Here is a 20,746-nt window from a genome sequence, read left to right as displayed (position 1 = left end):
GGATGGATAGGTGTTACATCTGGTGGCCTAACATGGACGATGCCATCACTGCCTGGGTGTCCGCCTGTCAAACATGCCAAGAATCGAGGCCTGCACCACTGGCAGCTAAGGGACACACCTGGGAGACGTCAAAGACACCCTGGTCGAGGGTGCACATCGATCTGGCCGGCCCCTTTCACGGCCAGACCTTTATGGTAGTGGTGGACACCTATTCCAAATGGCTGGACGTGGCCCTGATGCCCTCCACCACTACCAAGGCCATCATCCAGGTGCTGCGAGGCCTGTTTGCGACGAATGGGTGTTGTGATGTCCTTGTCGCCGACAACGGACCGCAGTTCACGTCAGGCACTTTTGAGTGGTATCTTTTGGGACCGGGCATCCGCCATGCCCTAACGGCACCATTTCATCCATCCAGCAACGGGCAAGTGGAGAGAATGGCGCACTCGGCAAAAGAGGCACTGGCGCGCCTTGACCGTGGAGACTGGCACGAGCGGGTCACCAAATACTTGTTCGTGCAACACATCACCCCTCATGCGGCCACAGGGCGGAGTCCTGCTGAACTGCTTATGGGCCGCCGCCGCAGGACACCGCTCGACTGGCTGCACCCGGACTTTGCCGTTGCCGAACCCCCAGGCAGTGCCAACGCGCCACGGTCATTTGTTCCAGGAAACCAGGTCTTTGCCCGGAACTATGTGGGGGACATTCCTTGGGTGCCAGCCACAGTAGTGGGAGTCACTGGACCTTGCTCGTAGCAGGTGGCACTTGATGACGGACGCTTGTGGCGCCGGCACATAGACCAGCTTAGGCGCAGGGTTGGGGACTTGGACACTACCGTGGTGCCCCCAACTGCGCTCGGGGCTCCGGAAGATACACTTACAGATGGCGAGGCTCCACCTACACCTCCCTCGCAAACTGCCAGCGTGGAGCCGAACCAAGCCACTTTAGAGGGTCTGCCAGACTCACCACAGGCTCAGACCACTCCACTTGCGGAGGCTCCACCCACAGCAGCGGATCCAGGGGATTTGGTTTCAACGCCACCTAGGGTCGCACCACAGCCTCAGCAAGAATTGTGTGTGGCCCCCCGGACTTGGCTACCAGTCCCCGGCGGTCTGGCAGAGTTTCCAAGCGCCCAACTTATTTAAAGGACTATGTTGTTGGACATGTATCACTGTTGGTCTAAGTACGTCAAATGTAACCGATATGCTTTTGTGCCTAATTGAACCATTACGTGTAGTGCTGTATATAAGGAAAACATTACCATTGTAACCTGTCGCCTTATCTCGGTGGGGAGGGGTGTTATGTACTGAAGTTCTCACCCTGGGACAGCAAATAGTTATGCAAATGAAGGATCAAAAAGTGATGTTCAGTGATTGGATAGTTTTGTATGCAAATGGAGGGTTGAAAAGTGACTTTCAGTGATTGGATAGTTTCAGAAAATGGCAACAGTTGCATTGTTCTGGAGCTCTATATAAGCAGGCTGACTGAGCTCCTCAGCCTAGTTCTGTTCTGGCATCTGAATAAAGAAGAGCTGTTTAAAGAAGAGCTGTGTCGTCTGACATGTTCGCCCACAACTTAACAGGGAGAAAGGATTGAAGAGAAGTGAAAATGGCGGGGACGAAAGGCTGACCGCTGACTCACCCTTACCGTGCGAGGAAGAAACCAAAAACAATGGGGGGGGGAATTAGGCCCCTTGGGGATGATGTCTATTTCTTTTTGTGTATCTTCTTGGTGCGTAAGCATAAATGAAGCAAAAGCAATATGTTTGTCGGGTTGTTGGTGGTTGTTTTTTGGAATTCTCATTTTATATTGTTACGTTGTGAACCGCCCTATGATCTTTGAATGAAGGGTGGTATAGAAATTGAATAAGGAATAAATGAATGAATGAATGAATGAGTGAATGCTCTCCCCAGGGAAACATTCATGGCACCCACAAGGTCAGCCTCAGATACCAGACTGAGAAAGATATTTTGGTAGGCTCATTAATTGATATTAGATTAATATCTGCTATGATGGTTTATTTTGTTCAATTAACTAGCACAAAATACAAAATCTAGAATCTAATATTCATTTTCTTCTTAACTGTAAGGATTTTGGTCAAGATATTGAAAAATTGTACTAATTAACTGATCAGGAATAGGCCTGCATTGCCTGTGTTCTGGTATTTGTGGCCAATCTGTACATTATGTTAAATATATTTTTAAAAATTTAAGAAAAGTCCAGTAGGACCTTAGAGACCAACCAAGTTTTTTCTTGGTATGAGCTTTCATGTTCATGCACACACAAAAGCTCATACCAAGAACAAACCTATTTGGTCTCTAAGGTGCTACTGGACATTATATATATATATATATTTCTACTCCATCAGACCAACACAGCTACTTCCCTGCATCTAGAACTAAGTCTATTCAGAAATGGATCGTGAACAGCACTACCTTGGCTCTTGGCAGATACGGGATCCTTTCACTTCTAGTCGCCATGCCGCTGCGTTTGCTAGCTGAGCTCTTGCTTTGTTTAGAGACACCAGGGTTTACATGCAAGGAATTTCTCAGAATGGGACTCAGAATGCCATGTTCTCCAGCATTCCCCAACAGTCTACTTTCATGCAATTTTGTAATTGAGAAGAAGAAGAGGAGGAGGAGGAGGAGGAGGAGGAGGAGGAGGAGGAGGAGGAGGAGGAGTTTGGATTTGATATCCCGCTTTATCACTACCCAAAGGAGTCTCAAAGCGGCTAAAATTTTCCTTTCTCTTCCTCCCCCACAACAAACACTCTGTGAGGTGAGTGGGGCTGAGAGGCTTCAGAGAAGTGTGACTGGCCCAAGGTCACCCAGCAGCTGCATGTGGAGGAGCGGGGAATCGAACCCGGTTCACCAGATTACGAGACTACCGCTCTTAACCGCTACACCACACTACACACACATCACATCAAGTAGATGTTGGTGCAAGCAGGAAGAGCTGAGATTTCAACTTAGGGCAGTGTTTCTCAACCTGTGGGTCCCCAGATGTTATTGGACTACAACTCCCATCCTTCCTAGCCAGCATGACCAGTAGTGAGAGATGATGGGAGTTGTAGTCCAACAACATCTGGGGACCCACAGTTTGAGAACCGCTGGATTCAGGGCGGCACTGTTGGGCACTGTTGGGCACTTGCACAAGGACCCTCCCACTGCATGGTCATCAGACTGCCAGTTCTTGCTGCTTGGCATCACCCCCTGTTTGCTCCTCCAGCTTTTCCCTTCAGTGATAGAGGGAGCAAGCAAGTGTGGACAAGGGAGAAATAACATTGGTTGTCATCTGCTCATTCACTTCTTGCCTGTTCCCTGGACAGGTGAGTAGGCAATGGTGGCTGGAGAGCAACAGAACGAGGGGATGGACATATCATCACTCTATACCCAACCTGAAATACCATAATTTATTGAAAGTTTTTTTGGGGGGGACACATGTCAAGCAAAGAGTTCCCACTTAGAACGATGTATAAGGATCCTCAGGGGAAAGGTGGAGGTCCCTTGTCTGAGAAAATGAAGTTCAAATCAGGGTTTGGCGAGGAGGGGTTGGAGTCAGGATAGGCAAGTGGAAGAGAATCATGGTCGGGGCAGAGTTGGACAGGATTGGACAGGGTGTGTGCAGATTATGAGGAGCTCCAGGGTCAGTCACAAAACAAGAGATACTGCTTTGTGAAATGGACCACCTCTCCCAATGGGAACTGACCTGGACCCTGCAATCATCATCTAAGGCCCTTCTTTGTGTGCCTCCTACATGACAGGTCCAGAGGGTGGCAACAAGAGATCTGGCCTTTTCCACAGTGGCTCCCCACTTGAGGAATGATCTCCTCCGGAAGTCCTGCCCGGGAGCCTTTGTTTCATATCTTGAGGTGACGGGCAAAAATGTTTGGCTGATTCACATTTCATGGCATTTTTAATATGTTAAAGATGCAGCCCAGATGGTACCTCATCCCCTCAAGACTGTCAAACATGTATAAAAATTTAGCGAATACTTGTTGGAGGTGTGGTGGGAGTCATGGCGACATGTGGCGGACATGTAGGAAGATCAAGGTGTTCTGGGGCTTAATTTACAAGGAGTTGAAAAAAATGTTTGGAATAACTTTTTTAAAAAGACCAGAGGCATTTCTGTTAAGCATTGTTGGCAGGGACATCCCGAAGGCCTTTAGGGAGGTATTCTTATCTGCAACGGCCGCAGCTCAGACTTGGGTGGCAAAGGGGAGGAAGGAACAAGAAGCCCCGACAATAATGGACTGGCATTACCAGCTGCAAGAATTTGCTGAAATGGCGCAGTCAACAAATACCCTGAGGGGCAATTCAAAACAAAAAATTATGGAAAAGTGGGATAGATATAAAACATATTGTAATGGTTGTAAGGGGTTACTTGTGCGTAAGTTGCCTGCTAGTTGTGTCCGATTGCCTGGTTCACCATGCCTTGGCTGATAGCCCACACTCCGTGGCCGGTCAGTCGCTTGCAGAATCTGTCAGTGGGCGTTTCTTGAATCTTTTCCAGCATAAGAGCTGTTTGACGCCAAGTCTCCTCCTACTTTCCCTGCGCGGAACTCGTCTGCGCAAGTAAGGGGAAGGCAGGGGTGTGCCAGCGCTCTCTCCACTGGTCTCTGATGCAGGGTCTTGGAGACCAGTCTCCAATTCCTCCATCTCCCTCCCTTCTCTACCGGTGTTGCGCTGAATTTCTTCCCCCCTGCTGGTCCCCTCTCCGGCATCACTCTGGAGCCCTGCCTCCGCCTCTCGCTCTGATGTCAGTTCCCTGACACATATGTTTGAAAATACAGTAAAGGTTTGCTATCTATGCTAGCATTTGATTGACGTTGGAGTGAGACTGAGATGAGAAATAAGACTAAGCGCACATATTGATATAGGAATGTATTAGATAAAATGCAATGAAATATACAATAACAAGAGTACATTCATTTGTAAAATATTTTCTTTATAGGTATATAAAATTAGTATATGATTTTTGTATACATGTTGGAAATTATATTATAATAAGACCTGTAATGTAATATGAGAAAGATTACTGATGTAATATAAGAAATAAAATGCAAAATAAATAAGGGGAAAAAGGGAAAAGTGATGCTGCATAAATCTAACAGGACCCAGTACAGAGTACAATCCTCAAATTACAGAATCGTGGAACTGGGGGCCACACCAAAGGCCATCTAGCCCAGCCCTCTGCAATGCAGGAATCACAGTTTGATGCCCCCCCCCCAACTTGCTCTCCTTCAGGACCCTTTGCCTATTGCTTCATTACAGAGGCCAGAATTTTGCTTCCCCTCATATTCAAGATTTTTTATCCTTGCATTGTTGTACATAAAACAGGGACTTTTCCATATTGTCTTTTAGTGGAGAAATGGATTGTTGGTCGTGTGGAGAAGTTAGCTTGCTTGTCTTCAGGGTAAATGACTGAAGAGGAATATTCCTAGGAAACTGCCCTGGACAGAGTCAGACCCATCCACCTCAGCATCGTCTCAACTGACCGGGTTTCAGACAGGGGACATTCTCTGCCCCAGCTGGAGATGTAATCCAGGATTATCTATGAGGATGGTGAGAATGCAAAGCAGATTGTCTAATCCTGTGCTATGGGCACCCCTAGACTTGGGGGTCTTCTACTGCATTTCAAGGGCTGTTGGGATTGTCTCCCTTTGGAAATGGGGCTGAATGAAGAAAGATCCGGTATAGAAACATGAGCTCCAAAGGAGAAGATTCACCTGCAGACGGAACAGCAGGTGCTTCCAAGTTCTGAAGAAACATTGGGGGGGGGGAGTTGGGCCCAGGGTCAAGGTGGGTGGGTTGCCATGGTAACAATGGCCTGCCCTCCTTTGTGACATCACCTGCTTCTCCCTTAAAAGCCACCAACTACAGGTGTCCATTGTGGGTTTGTGAGGAGAGGCGGTGAGAGGTGTATAGGTGTGGTTGGCGGTAAGAGAGAAATCAGAGTTTGACTGCTGAAAGAGGAGGTGGAGCCAGCAGGAAGCATGCAGGAAGAAGGAAGGTTTGGCAGACTAGTCCTTTGCGGAACAGAGTGGCTGAGGAGACTGAGAGGCCTAATGCACCTCAAAAAGAGGAACAAAGTGGCCCCGCTCCAGCCCAAGGAGCAGCCTCCTCTGGCACCAGTTGTGCCCAAAATCTTCAAGAACTGTCGAGAGCTGGCAAAGGCCAAAGCCCGAAACCGGGCCCGTATTAGGCCAGCACCCGAAGAAGGGGATATAATTGTAGAAGATTTGGAATGAGCTGCCGGCATGACTGGTGAAGAGAAGGGGCTCAGCTTTGGAAGAGTTAAAAGGGAGTAAGAGAAGAACGAGGGCGATGAGATCAAGGTAACCCTCCAGCCTCTCCTGAGCTGCAGAGGGAACTAAGTTCCCGCAGGAGGAGTGGTCACCTCCAGACCAGGAGAGGCGAGTCACCAGAGGATCATGCCCGCCCTATGCCTCGGGGGAGATAAAAGCCGGCCAGCCCCAGTCCCAAGTTGAGGGAGCAACATTGTTGGTTGCTAGTTCCTGCCTGAACCCTGTCCTGCTTTCCTGCCTGAGTTCCTGACCCGCCCTGGTTCCCTGCTTGCAAGCCTGTTGCTGACTTCACCGGACTCCCTGCCCTGCACCCAGCTTCAGCTACTACGGACTGCCTCCACGTTGCACCTTTGGCCACGGACCGGACTTGGACCTCGCCTCTTGGGTAACCCACGGGACCAGCAAAACAAGGAAGGAGGGAGTGTTATGTACTGAAGTTCTCACCCTGGGCCAGCAGGGGGATACTGTAGATAGTTATTCAGGCTGACTGAGCTCCTCAGCCTAGTTCTGTTCTGGCATCTGAATAAAGAAGAGCTGTTTAAAGAAGAGCTGTGTCGTCTGACATGTTCGCCCACAACTTAAAACTGGCGACGAAGGTTGGATTGATGGACATCAGAGCACAGCCAGATGCAGCCACCCTCTGAGCAGAGCTAATCACTGAGCGAAATCACTGAACAGAACCATCCATCGCCCTTCTTGCCGGCATCGGAATCATGGCTTCACTTGTGCCTCTACCGCCGTTTGCGCCAGCCTCTGAATCATGGGACTCCTACCTCGCTCGGTTCAACTGCTACCTCCAAGCCAACGAGCTGACAGAGGTATAAAAGGAGCAGAAGCGGGGCCTATTCCTCAGCCTCTGTGGGCCTGAGTTGTTTGAGATAGCCCGAGCATTGGTTGCGCCTGAAGCAGTCCAGGCAACACCGTGGGACACGATCCAAGAGAAGCTCTGCAACCACTACGCACCAAAGCCATCCAAGATTGCTGCCCGCCATGCGTTTTACCACCGGAACCGGGCAGAGGGGGAGTCAATCAACAACTACACCACCGCCCTGCGACAGGCTGCAATGCACTGCGAGTTCTGAGACTTAGACGATGCCCTGATGGATCGAATCGTCTGCGGGGTCCGGGACATCCATCTGCAACGGCGTCTCCTCGCCAAGCCAGACGTCACGCTGCAGAAAGCAATTGAGGAGGCTGTGGCCTCGGAAGCTGCTGAATGCTCCGCCCAGGAGATCTGCAAGTCCAGCAGCCCACGTCTTGCTAGGGAGCCAGTTCCCGTGCCTCACGAAGAGGCAAGCAGTGATGAGGCATCCTCCAGTGAAGACGATGATGTGCACCAGACAAAGTAGGAGAGCAGGAAGTTCCAACAGAAGTCCAAGGGCCAACTGGAATGCGCCGGCTGCAGAGGCAACCATTCCCGTCACGGTGCTCATTGAAGGAGCTCCATGTGACATGGAGATCGACACCGGGTCTGCCCTGTCCATCATGTCTTGGAGCACTATCAAAAGACTGGTACGCAGAGTGTCCAAAAGGCAACTCGACTCTCACCGCGTATACCTGAGAGACTACCAGGGAAACGACATTCCCATGGTAGGCGTTGGCCGGTTCCGGATCGCCTTCAAGGATTTTTCGGGCCTGCTCCGACTGGTGGTGGTCGAAGATCAGCGGCCAAGCCTCCTAGGGCTAGACTGGTTTGATGCCCTCGGCCTGGAAGTCACCGGCATCAACTGCATCTCTAACGCAGAGACTGAGAGTCTGGTCAAAGACTTTGCCGAGGTTTATGACGGCACTTTGGGGCAATATACAGGTACGCCCATCTCCTTTAGCCTTGATCCACAAGTCGCCCCCATCAAGCTAAAGCCACGCCGGTCTCCCTTTGCTCTCAAGGCTAAGGTGGATGAACAACTGGACAAGCTGATCGCCCAAGGAGTTTTGGAGCCGGTTGACCACGCCAAGTGGGAAACCCCCATCGTCACGCCTGTCAAGCCAGACGGGTCGGTGAGAATCTTCGCTGACTACAACTGCACGATAAACAAGGCACTTCAGCAGCACGCTTATCCCGTTCCTGTTGTCCAACACCTGCTGCATTCCCTGGGTGAGGGTAAGCTCTTCGCTAAGCTCGACCTTGCCCAAGCCTATCAACAACTGCCCGTCGATGATGCCACTGCTGAAGCCCAGACGATCGTCGCCCACCGAGGGGCATTCCGTTGCCGCCGGTTGCAGTTTGGGGTGAGCGTGGCTCCTGGCATCTTCCAAAGCCTTATGGAGCGTCTCCTGCAAGGGTTTCCAGGCGTGGTACCATATTTTGATGAGGTCTTGGTGTCCACAGACTCACACCAGAAGCCGTTCGAGCACATCCGTGCCGTGCTGACCAGGTTCCAAGAGGTCGGGCTCAAGGTAAAGAGGGAGAAGTGCCAGATTGCTGTTCCACAGGTGCAGTTCCTGGGCTATCTTATCGACGCCTCCGGCCTTCACCCGACCACATCCAAGATCCGCGCTATCCAGCAGGCCCCCATCCCAAAGAACAAGACAGAGTTGCAGGCGTTCCTGGGGCTGCTGAACTTTTATAACATGTTCCTGCCCCACAAAGCCACGGTGGCTGAGCCTCTTCACCGACTCCTCAGCACAAAGACGCCTTGGTCCTGGGGTCATCGGGAGACGGCGGCCTTCAACGAGGTCAAGGCTCTCCTTTCATCGGACAGTGTGCTGGTACAGTACAGTGAATCCAGGTCGTTGCTCCTTGCCTTCAACGCCTCACCTTTTGGCATCAGCGCTGTCCTTAGTCACCGTTTTCCAGATGGAAGAGGAGCACCGCTCGCCTACTTTTCCAGGACGCTATCTCTGACTGAACTGAATTACAGCCAGCTCAACAAGGAGGCACTGGCACTTAGAATCATAGAATCATAGAGTTGGAAGAGACCACAAGGGCCATTGAGTCCAACCCCCTGCCAAGCAGGAAACACCATCAGAGCACTCCTGACATATGGTTGTCAAGCCTCTGCTTAAAGACCTCCAAAGAAGGAGACTCCACCACACTCCTTGGCAGCAAATTCCACTGTCAAACAGCTCTTACTGTCAGGAAGTTCTTCCTAATGTTTAGGTGGAATCTTCTTTCTTGTAGTTTGGATCCATTGCTCCGTGTCCGCTTCTCTGGAGCAGCAGAAAACAACCTTTTTCTCTCCTCTATGTGACATCCTTTTATATGTTTGAACATGGCTATCATATTACCCCTTAACCTCCTCTTCTCCAGGCTAAACAGGCCAAGCTCCCTTAGCCGTTCCTCATAAGGCATTGTTTCCAGGCCTTTGACCATTTTGGTTGCCCTCCTCTGGACACGTTCCAGTTTGTCAGTGTCCTTCTTGAAATGTGGTGCCCAGAACTGGACACAGTACTCCAGGTGAGGTCTGACCAGAGCAGAATACAGTGGCACTATTACTTCCCTTGATCTAGATGCTATACTCCTATTGATGCAGCCCAGAATTGCATTGGCTTTTTTAGCTGCCGCGTCACACTGTTGTGGGTGGAGTGAAGAGATTCCATGAATACCTCTATGGCAGGACTTTTGACGTCATCACTGACCACAAGCCGCTCCTGGGCCTCCTTGCCGGTGATCGTCTAACTCCACCAGTCCTCTCGCCGCGCATGCTGCGATGGACTGTTTTCCTGGCTGCCTACCACTACCGACTCGTCCACCGCCCGGGGAAATCGATGGGCCATGCCGACGTCCTCAGCCGTTGCCCTCTTCCAGAGTTTGTGGAAGACCCGGCTCCAGATTCATCGCTCCTCCTGATTGAGGATCTTCCGGCAGCACCTGTATCGGCTGCCACTGTGGCCTCCGCATCTGCCCAGGATCGCACCATCAGCCATGTGCTCAACTGGGTGTGGAGGGGGTGGCCACAAGGGCCGTTTGCATAAGAGTTCCAAGCGTTCGCAACCAGACAACTTGAACTTTCGGCTCCCTTGGGGATGATGTCTATTTCTTTTTGTGTATCTTGTTGGTGCGTAAGCATAAATAAAGCAAAAACAATATGTTTGTCAGGTTGTTGCTGCTTTTTTTGGGTATTCTCATTTTATATTGTTACGTTGTGAACCGCCATGTGATCTTTGGATGAAGGGTGGTATAGAAATTTAATGATGAATGAATGAATGAATGAATGAATGAATGCTCTCCCCAGGGAAACATTCATGGCACCCACACGGTCAGCCTCAGATACCAGGCTGAGAAAGATGTTTAGGTAGGCTCATTAATTGATATTAGATTAATATCTGCTATGATGGTTTATTTTGTTCAACTAACTAGCACAAAATATAAAATCTAGAATTTAATCTTAATTTTCTTCTTAACTATAAGGATTTTGGTCAAGATACTGAAAAATTGCCCAGTGCTAAAACAGACCAGTACATGACCAGTACTAATTAACTGATCAGGAATAGGCCTGCATTGCCTGTGTTCTGGTATTTGCAGCCAATCTGGACATTATGTTAAATATATTTTTAAAAAATTAAGAAAAGTCCAGTAGCACCTTAGAGACCAACCAAGTTTTTTCTTGGTATGAGCTTTCATGTTCATGCACACACGAAAGCTCATACCAAGAACAAACCTATTTGGTCTCTAAGGTGCTACTGGACATTATATATATATATATTTCTACTCCATCAGACCAACACAGCTACTTCCCTGCATCTAGAACTAAGTCTATTCAGAAATGGATAGTGAACAGCACTACCTTGGCTCTTGGCAGATATGCGATCCTTTGACTTCTAGTTGCCATGCCGCTGTGTTTGCTAGCTGAGCTCTTGCTTTGTTTAGAGACACCAGGGTTTACATGCAAGGAATTTCTCAGAATGGGACTCAGAATGCCATGTTCTCCAGCATTCCCCAACAGTCTACTTTCATGCAATTTTGTAATGAAGAAGAAGAAGAAGAAGAAGAAGAAGAAGAAGAAGAAGAAGAAGAAGAAGAGGAGGAGGAGGAGGAGGAGGAGGAGGAGGAGGAGGAGTTTGGATTTGATATCCTGCTTTATCACTACCCAAAGGAGTCTCAAAGTGGCTAACATTCTCTTTTCTCTTCCTCCCCCACAACAAACACTCTGTGAGGTGAGTGGGGCTGAGAGACTTCAGAGAAGCGTGACTAGCCCAAGGTCACCCAGCAGCTGCATGTGGAGGAGCGGGGAATTGAACCTGGTTCACCAGATTACGAGACTACACCACACTACACAAACATCACATCAAGTCGAACTTGATGCAAGCAGGAAGAGCTGAGATTTCAACTTAGGGCAGTGTTTCTCAACCTGTGGGTCCCCAGATGTTGTTGGACTACAAGTCCCATCATTCCTAGCCAGCATGACCAGTGGTCAGGGATGATGGGAGTTGTAGTCCAACAACATCTGGGCACCCACAGGTTGAGAACCACTGGATTCAGGGCGGCACTGTTGGGCATTGCTGGGCACTTGCACAAGGACCCTCCCACTGCATGGTCATCAGACTGCCAGTTCTTGCTGCTTGGCATCACCACCTGTTTGCTCCTCCAGCTTTTCCCTTCAGTGATAGAGGGAGCAAGCAAGTGTGGACAAGGGAGAAAGAACATTGGTTGTCATCTGCTCATTCACCTCTTGCCTGTTGCCTGGACAGGTGAGTAGGCAATGGTGGCTGGAGAGCAACAGAACGAGGGGATGGACATATCATCAATCTATACCCAACCTGAAATACCCTAACTGATTGAAAGTTTTTTGGGGGGGACACATGTCAAGCAAAGAGTTCCCACTTAGAACAATGTATAAGGATCCTCAGGGGAAAGGTGGAGATCCCTTGTCTGAGGAAATGAAGTTCAAATCAGGGTTTGGCGAGGAGGGGTTGGAGTCAGGATAGGCAAGTGGAAGAGAATCATGGTCGGGGCAGAGTTGGACAGGATTGGACAGGGTGTGTGCAGATTATGAGGAGCTCCAGGGTCAGTCACAAAACAAGCACCGCTCGCCTACTTTTCCAGAACGCTACTCTATCTGAACGTAATTACAGCCAGCTCGACAAGGAGGCACTGGCACTTGTGGCTGGGGTCAAGGAGCTTCATCGCTCCTCCTGATTGAGGATCTTCCGGCAGCGCCTGTATCAGCTGCCACTGTGGCCTCTGCATCTGCCCAGGATCGCACCATCAGCCGTGTGCTCAACTGGGTGTGGAGGGGGTGGCCACAAGGGCCGTTTGCATCAGAGTTCCAAGCGATTGCAACCAGACAACATGAACTCTCGGCTCATTGTGCCTGTCTGCTGTGGGGAGACCGCAATGTGATTCCCCAAAGACTCCGTCAACGCGTCGTGGAGGCTCTGCATGTCGGCCATCCGGGAATTGTCAAAATGAAGGCGTTGGATCGGTGTTACGTCTGGTGGCCTAACATGGACGATGCCATCACTGCCTGGGTGTCCGCCTGTGAAGCATGCCAAGAATCGAGGCCTGCACCACTGGCAGCTAAGGGACACACCTGGGAGACGCCAAAGACACCCTGGTCGAGGGTGCACATCGATCTGGCCGGCCCCTTTCACGGCCAGACCTTTATGGTAGTGGTGGACACCTATTCCAAATGGCTGGACGTGGCCCTGATGCCCTCCACCACTACCAAGGCCATCATCCAGGTGCTGCGAGGCCTGTTTGCGACGAATGGGTGTTGTGATGTCCTTGTCGCCGACAACGGACCGCAGTTCACGTCAGGCACTTTTGAGTGGTATCTTTTGGGACCGGGCATCCGCCATGCCCTAACGGCACCATTTCATCCATCCAGCAACGGGCAAGTGGAGAGAATGGCGCACTCGGCAAAAGAGGCACTGGCGCGCCTTGACCGTGGAGACTGGCACGAGCGGGTCACCAAATACTTGTTCGTGCAACACATCACCCCTCATGCGGCCACAGGGCGGAGTCCTGCTGAACTGCTTATGGGCCACCGCCGCAGGACACCGCTCGACCGGCTGCACCCGGACTTTGCCGTTGCCGAACCCCCAGGCAGTGCCAACGCGCCACGGTCATTTGTTCCAGGAAACCAGGTCTTTGCCCAGAACTATGTGGGGGAGATTCCTTGGGTGCCAGCCACAGTAGTGGGAGTCACTGGACCTTGCTCGTAGCAGGTGGCACTCGAAGATGGACGCTTGTGGCGCTGGCACATAGACCAGCTTAGGCGCAGGGTTGGGGACTTGGACACTACCGTGGTGCCCCCAACTGCGCTCGGGGCTCCGGAAGAGACACTTACAGATGGCGAGGCTCCACCTACACCTCCCTCGCAAACTGCCAGCGTGGAGCCGAACCAAACCACTTTAGAGGGTCTGCCAGACTCACCACAGGCTCAGACCACTCCACTTGCGGAGGCTCCACCCACAGCAGCGGATCCAGGGGATTTGGTTTCAACGCCACCTAGGGTCGCACCACAGCCTCAGCAAGAATTGTGTGGCCCCCCGGCCTTGTCTACCAGTCCCCGGCGGTCTGGCAGAGTTTCCAAGCGCCCAACTTATTTAAAGGACTATGTTGTTGGACATGTATCACTGTTGGTCTAAGTACGTCAAATGTAACCGATATGCTTTTGTGCCTAATTGAACCATTACGTGTAGTGCTGTACATAAGGAAAACATTACAATTGTAACCTGTCGCCTTATCTCGGTGGGGAGGGGTGTTATGTACTGAAGTTCTCACCCTGGGACAGCAAATAGTTATGCAAATGAAGGATCAAAAAGTGATGTTCAGTGATTGGATAGTTTTGTATGCAAATGGAGGGTTGAAAAGTGACTTTCAGTGATTGGATAGTTTCAGAAAATGGCAACAGTTGCATTGTTCTGGAGCTCTATATAAGCAGGCTGACTGAGCTCCTCAGCCTAGTTCTGTTCTGGCATCTGAATAAAGAAGAGCTGTTTAAAGATGAGCTGTGTCGTCTGACATGTTCGCCCACAACTTAACAGGGAGAAAGGATTGAAGAGAAGTGAAAATGGCGGGGACGAAAGGCTGACCGCTGACTCACCCTTACCGTGCGAGGAAGAAACCAAAAACAATGGGGGGGGAATTAGGCCCCTTGGGGATGATGTCTATTTCTTTTTGTGTATCTTCTTGGTGCGTAAGCATAAATGAAGCAAAAGCAATATGTTTGTCGGGTTGCTGGTTGTTGTTTTTTGGAATTCTCATTTTATATTGTTACGTTGTGAACCGCCCTATGATTTTTGGATGAAGGGTGGTATAGAAATTTAATAAGGAATGAATGAATGAATGAATGAATGAATGAATGCTCTCCCCAGGGAAACATTCATGGCACCCACACTGTCAGCCTCAGATACCAGACTGAGAAAGATATTTTGGTAGGCTCATTAATTGATATTAGATTAATATCTGCTATGATGGTTTATTTTGTTCAATTAACTAGCACAAAATACAAAATCTAGAATCTAATATTCATTTTCTTCTTAACTGTAAGGATTTTGGTCAAGATATTGAAAAATTGTACTAATTAACTGATCAGGAATAGGCCTGCATTGCCTGTGTTCTGGCGTTTGTGGCCAATCTGTACATTATGTTAAATATATTTTTAAAAAATTAAGAAAAGTCCAGTAGCACCTTAGAGACCAACTAAGTTTGTTCTTGGTTTGAGCTTTTGTGTGCATGAACAAACGAAAGCTCATACCAAGAACAAACCTATTTGGTCTCTAAGGTGCTACTGGACATTATATATATATATATTTCTACTCCATCAGACCAACACAGCTACTTCCCTGCATCTAGAACTAAGTCTATTCAGAAATGGATAGTGAACAGCACTACCTTGGCTCTTGGCAGATACGGGATCCTTTGACTTCTAGTCGCCATGCCGCTGCGTTTGCTAGCTGAGCTCTTGCTTTGTTTAGAGACACCAGGTTTACATGCAAGGAATTTCTCAGAATGGGACTCAGAATGCCATGTTCTCCAGCATTCCCCAACCTTCTTCTTTCATGCAATTTTGTAATTGAGAAGAAGAAGAGGAGGAGGAGGAGGAGGAGGAGGAGGAGGAGGAGGAGGAGGAGGAGGAGGAGGAGGAGTTTGGATTTGATATCCTGCTTTATCACTACCGAAAGGAGTCTCAAAGCGGCTAAAATTTTCCTTTCTCTTCCTCCCCCACAACAAACACTCTGTGAGGTGAGTGGGGTTGAGAGGCTTCAGAGAAGTGTGACTGGCCCAAGGTCACCCGGCAGCTGCATGTGGAGGAGCGGGGAATCAAACCCAGTTCACCAGATTACGAGACTACCGCTCTTAACCACTACACCACACAACCACACACATCACATCAAGTAGATGTTGGTGCAAGCAGGAAGAGCTGAGATTTCAACTTAGGGCAGTGTTTCTCAACCTGTGGGTCCCCAGATGTTGTTGGACTACAACTCCCATCATTCCTAGCCAGCATGACCAGTGGTCAGGGATGATGGGAGTTGTAGTCCAACAACATCTGGGGACCCACAGTTTGAGAACCGCTGGATTCAGGACGGCACTGTTGGGCATTGCTGGGCACTTGCAGAAGGACCCTCCCACTGCATGGTTATCAGACTGCCAGTTCTTGCTGCTTGGCATCACCCCCTGTTTGCTCCTCCAGCTTTTCCCTTCAGTGATAGAGGGAGCAAGCAAGTGTGGACAAGGGAGAAAGAACATTGGTTGTCATCTGCTCATTCACTTCTTGCCTGTTCCCTGGACAGGTGAGTAGGCAATGGTGGCTGGAGAGCAACAGAACGAGGGGATGGACATATCATCACTCTATACCCAACCTGAAATACCATAATTTATTGAAAGTTTTTTTTGGGGGGACACATGTCTAGCAAAGAGTTCCCACTTAGAACAATGTATAAGGATCCTCAGGGGAAAGGTGGAGGTCCCTTGTCTGAGGAAATGAAGTTCAAATCAGGGTTTGGCGAGGAGGGGTTGGAGTCAGGATAGGCAAGTGGAAGAGAATCATGGTCGGGGCAGAGTTGGACAGGATTGGACAGGGTGTGTGCAGATTATGAGGAGCTCCAGGGTCAGTCACAAAACAAGAGACACTGCTTCGTGAAATGGACCACCTCTCCCAATGGGAACTGACCTGGACCCTGCAATCATCATCTAAGGCCCTTCTTGGTGTGCCTCCTACATGACAGGTCCGGAGGGTGGCAACAAGAGATCTGGCCTTTTCCACAGTGGCTCCCCACTTGAGGAATGATCTCCTCCGGAAGTCCTGCCTGGGAGCCTTTAGTTCATATCTTGAGGTGACGGGCAAAAATGTTTGGCTGATTAACATTTCATGGCATTTTTAATATGTTAAAGATGCAGCCCAGATGGTACCTCATCCCCTCAAGACTGTCAAACATGTATAAAAATTTAGCGAATACTTGTTGGAGGTGTGGTGGGAGTCATGGCGACATGTGGCGGACATGTAGGAAGATCAAGGTGTTCTGGGGCTTAATTTACAAGGAGTTTAAAAAAATGTCTGGAATAACTTTTTTAAAAAGACCAGAGGCATTTCTGTTAAGCATTGTTGGCAGGGACATCCCGAAGGCCTTTAGGGAGGTATTCTTATCTGCAACGGCCGCAGCTCAGACTTGGGTGGCAAAGGGGAGGAAGGAACAAGAAGCCCCGACAATAATGGACTGGCATTACCAGCTGCAAGAATTTGCTGAAATGGCGCAGTCAACAAATACCCTGAGGGGCAATTCAAAACAAAAAATTATGGAAAAGTGGGATAGATATAAAACATATTGTAATGGTTGTAAGGGGTTACTTGTGCGTAAGTTGCCTGCTAGTTGTGTCCGATTGCCTGGTTCACCATGCCTTGGCTGACAGCCCACACTCCGTGGCCGGTCAGTCGCTTGCAGAATCTGTCAATGGGCGTTTCTTGAACCTTTTCCAGCATAAGAGCTGTTTGACGCCAAGTCTCCTCCTACTTTCCCTGCGTGGAACTCATCTGCGCAAGTAAGGGGAAGGCAGGGGTGTGCCAGCGCTCTCTCCACTGGTCTCTGATGCAGGGTCTTGGAGACCAGTCTCCAATTCCTCCATCTCCCTCCCTTCTCTACTGGTGTTGCGCTGAATTCCTTCCCCCCTGCTGGTCCCCTCTCCGGCATCACTCTGGAGCCCTGCCTCCGCCTCTCGCTCTGATGTCAGTTCCCTGACACATATGTTTGAAAATACAGTAAAGGTTTGCTATCTATGCTAGCATTTGATTGACGTTGGAGTGAGACTGAGATGAGAAATAAGACTAAGCGCACATATTGATATAGGAATGTATTAGATAAAATGCAATGAAATATACAATAATAAGAGTACATTCATTTGTAAAATATTTTCTTTATAAGTATATAAAATTTGTATATGATTTTTGTATACATGTTGGAAATTATATTATAATAAGACCTGTAATGTAATATGAGAAAGATTACTGATGTAATATAAGAAATAAAATGCAAAATAAATAAGGGGGGAAAGGGAAAAGTGATGCTGCATAAATCTAACAGGACCCAGTACAGAGTGCAATCCTCAAATTACAGAATCGTGGAACTGGGGGCCACACCAAAGGCCATCTAGCCCCACCCTCTGCAATGCAGGAATCACAGTTTGATGCGCCCCCCCAACTTGCTCTCCTTCAGGACCCTTTGCCTATTGCTTCATTACAGAGGCCAGAATTTTGCTTCCCCTCATATTCAAGATTTTTTATCCTTGCATTGTTGTATATAAAACAGGGACTTTTCCATATTGTCTTCTAAATGGAGAAATGGATTGTTGGTCGTGTGGAGAAGTTAGCTTGCTTGTCTTCAGGGTAAATGACTGAAGAGGAATATTCCTAGGAAACTGCCCTGGACAGAGTCAGACATTGACCCACCCACCTCAGCATCGTCTCAACTGACCGGGTTTCAGACAGGGGACATTCTCTGCCCCAGCTGGAGATGTAATCCAGGATTATCTATGAGGATGGTGAGAATGCAAAGCAGATTGTCTAATCCTGTGCTATGGACACCCCTAGACTTGGGAGTCTTCTACTGCATTTCAAGGGATGTTGGGATTGTCTCCCTTTGGAAATGGGGCTGAATGAAGAAAGATCTGGTATAGAAACATGAGCTCCAAAGGAGAAGATTCACCTGCAGACGGAACAGCAGGTGCTTCCAAGTTCTGAAGAAACATGGGGGGGGGGGAGTTGGGCCCAGGGTCAAGGTGGGTGGGTTGCCATGGTAACAATGGCCTGCCCTCCTTTGTGAATCACCTGCTTCTCCCTTAAAAGCCACCAGCTACAGATGTCCATTGTGGGTTCGTGAGGAGAGGCAGAGAAAGGTGTGTAGGTGCGGTAAGGGAGAAAGCAGAGGATTTGGATTTTCTTCTGATTTTGACTGCTGAAAGAGGAGGCGGAGCCAGCAGCAAGCATGCAGTCAGTTCCAGACATTCAGGAAGAAGGAAAGTTCAGCGGACTAGTCCTTTGCGGAACAGAGTGGCTCAGGAGACTGAGAGGTGTAATGCAGCTTAAAAAGAACAACAAAGTGGCCCCGCTCCAGCCCAAGGAGCAGCCTCCTCTGGCACCAGTTGGGACAAAACTCTTCAAGAGCTGTCTAGAGCTTGCGAAGGCAAAAGCCCGAAACCGGGCCCGTATTAGGCCAGCACCTGAAGAAGGGGACATTATTGTGGAAGATCTGGAATGAGCGTACGGCGTGACTGGTGAAGAGAAGGTGCTCAGTTTGGAAGAGTTAAAAGGGAGTAAGGGAAGAACGAGGGCGATGAGATCAAGGTAACCCTCCAGCCTCTCCTGAGCTGCAGAGGGAACTAAGTTCCCGCAGGAGGAGTGCTCGCCTCCAGACCAGGAGAGGCGAGTCACCAGAGGATCGTGGCCACCCTATGCCTTGGGGCAGATCAAAGCCGGCCAGCCCCAGTCCCAAGTTGCAGGAGCAACATTGTTGGTTGCTAGTTCCTGCATGAACCCTGTCCTGCTTTCCTGCCTGAGCTCCTGACCCGCCCTGGTTCCCTGCTTGCAAGCCTGTTGCTGACTTCACCGGACTCCCTGCCCTGCACCCAGCTTCAGCTACTACGGACTGCCTCCAAGTTGCACCTTTGACCACGGACCAGACTTGGACCTTGCCTCTGTAGTAACCCATGGGACCAGCAAAACGAGGAAGGAAGAAGAAAGGATTGAAGAGAGGTGAAAATGGCAGGGACAAAAGGCTGACTGGACTTGGACCTGCTGGGAAGCGCTGAGCAAAGGCGAGTCCCCAGGCAACGTGGCCAATTTGATCGGCACAAGGCATGCAAGCTCCACCCCCCAGTCGTTCTTAGACTCCTTATTGGGTGAGCAATGCAGCCAAGCAACATAGTTGGAGCCTCCCTGGCCAGCAGGGGGGAGGGAGAGGAGCTGCTTCCTTTGAAACCCGGGAAATTAAAGGGACACCATCAATAAGGGACAGCAGCGTGACACGGCATTGGGATAAGGGAGTTTCCCACCAAATAAGGGACGGTTGACAGCTATGTGTATTGCGCTGCACCATTTGCTTTGCATATGCGAACCAAATAAACTCTCCTTGAAATCTGAATTGATTTTGCCTCTCTGTGTCCAGTCCGTGCTCCAGAATTACCGATTCCCTTCAGTCCAACATGAGAGGAACACATCGGCGGTGACCTGGCGTTTACAGCTGTTGAGGTAGATGGTTCTCTTTCCTGTTCCCAGGCAGTATTCCAAACTAGAGAACAAAAGAGAAACATGGGAAAGAACATTTCTACATGCAGACAACATGACAGGAGACGTTGGTCAGATTCTAAGCCCGGGCTTTGCACAGAACAGAAGCAGCTTTTGAATTCTGGGAGGGTGAAGGGGCAGAAGGCCTTAGCTCAGGGATAGGCAAACCTGGCCCTCCAGATATTTTGGGACTATAACTCCCATCATCCCTGACCACTGGTCCTGTTAGCTAGGGATAATGGGAGCTGTAGTCCCAAAACATCTGGAGGGCCGAGTTTGCCTACGCCTGCCTTAGCTGCTTGGGGTGCCAGGACAACATGGGAGGGGGCATGGATATTTAAGCCGTTTCCACCCATTCTTCCAGTTCTTTGGAATCTCAGCACCTGCCCACCCTCCCTTAGATCCAGTGCAGGTTTTGCCGGCTACCTTGGAGTCCAGTATAAATTTTGGGTTGCCAGTACACTGGCCTGTCAGCCAGGTGTTTTGTTATTGAGTTGAGGTCAGCTGTTAATTCAGTTGCCTAGTCACTTTTAGCAGGAAGTAATTATTATTATTATTATTATTATTATTATTATTATTATTATTATTATTTTATTATTTATACCCCGCCCATTTGGCTGGGTTTCCCCAGCCACTCTGGGCGGCTTCCAACAAAACACTAAAATACAATAACCTATTAAACATTAAAAGCTTCGCTAAACAGGGCTGCCTTCAGATGTCTTCTAAAAGTTTGGTAGTTATTTTTCTCTTTGACATCTGGTGGGAGGGCATTCCA

General features: G+C 49.3%; 1 long non-coding RNA gene across 1 annotated transcript; it reads left to right on the top strand.

Moving 5' to 3' along the window:
- Window positions 1–5,630: 5,630 nt before the first annotated feature.
- Window positions 5,631–19,828, top strand: LOC309377447. Its single transcript, XR_014171581.1, has 2 exons — window positions 5,631–5,916; window positions 18,585–19,828. It is a non-coding gene; the product is annotated as an uncharacterized lncRNA (long non-coding RNA).
- Window positions 19,829–20,746: the final 918 nt, after the last annotated feature.

The sequence above is a fragment of the Podarcis melisellensis genome (genome assembly GCF_964234715.1).
Source record: "Podarcis melisellensis genome assembly, chromosome: 9".
Lineage (NCBI taxonomy): Eukaryota > Metazoa > Chordata > Lepidosauria > Squamata > Lacertidae > Podarcis > Podarcis melisellensis.
The sequence above is the reverse complement of the archived record's forward strand: the minus strand, read 5'-3'. Positions and strand labels throughout refer to the sequence as shown.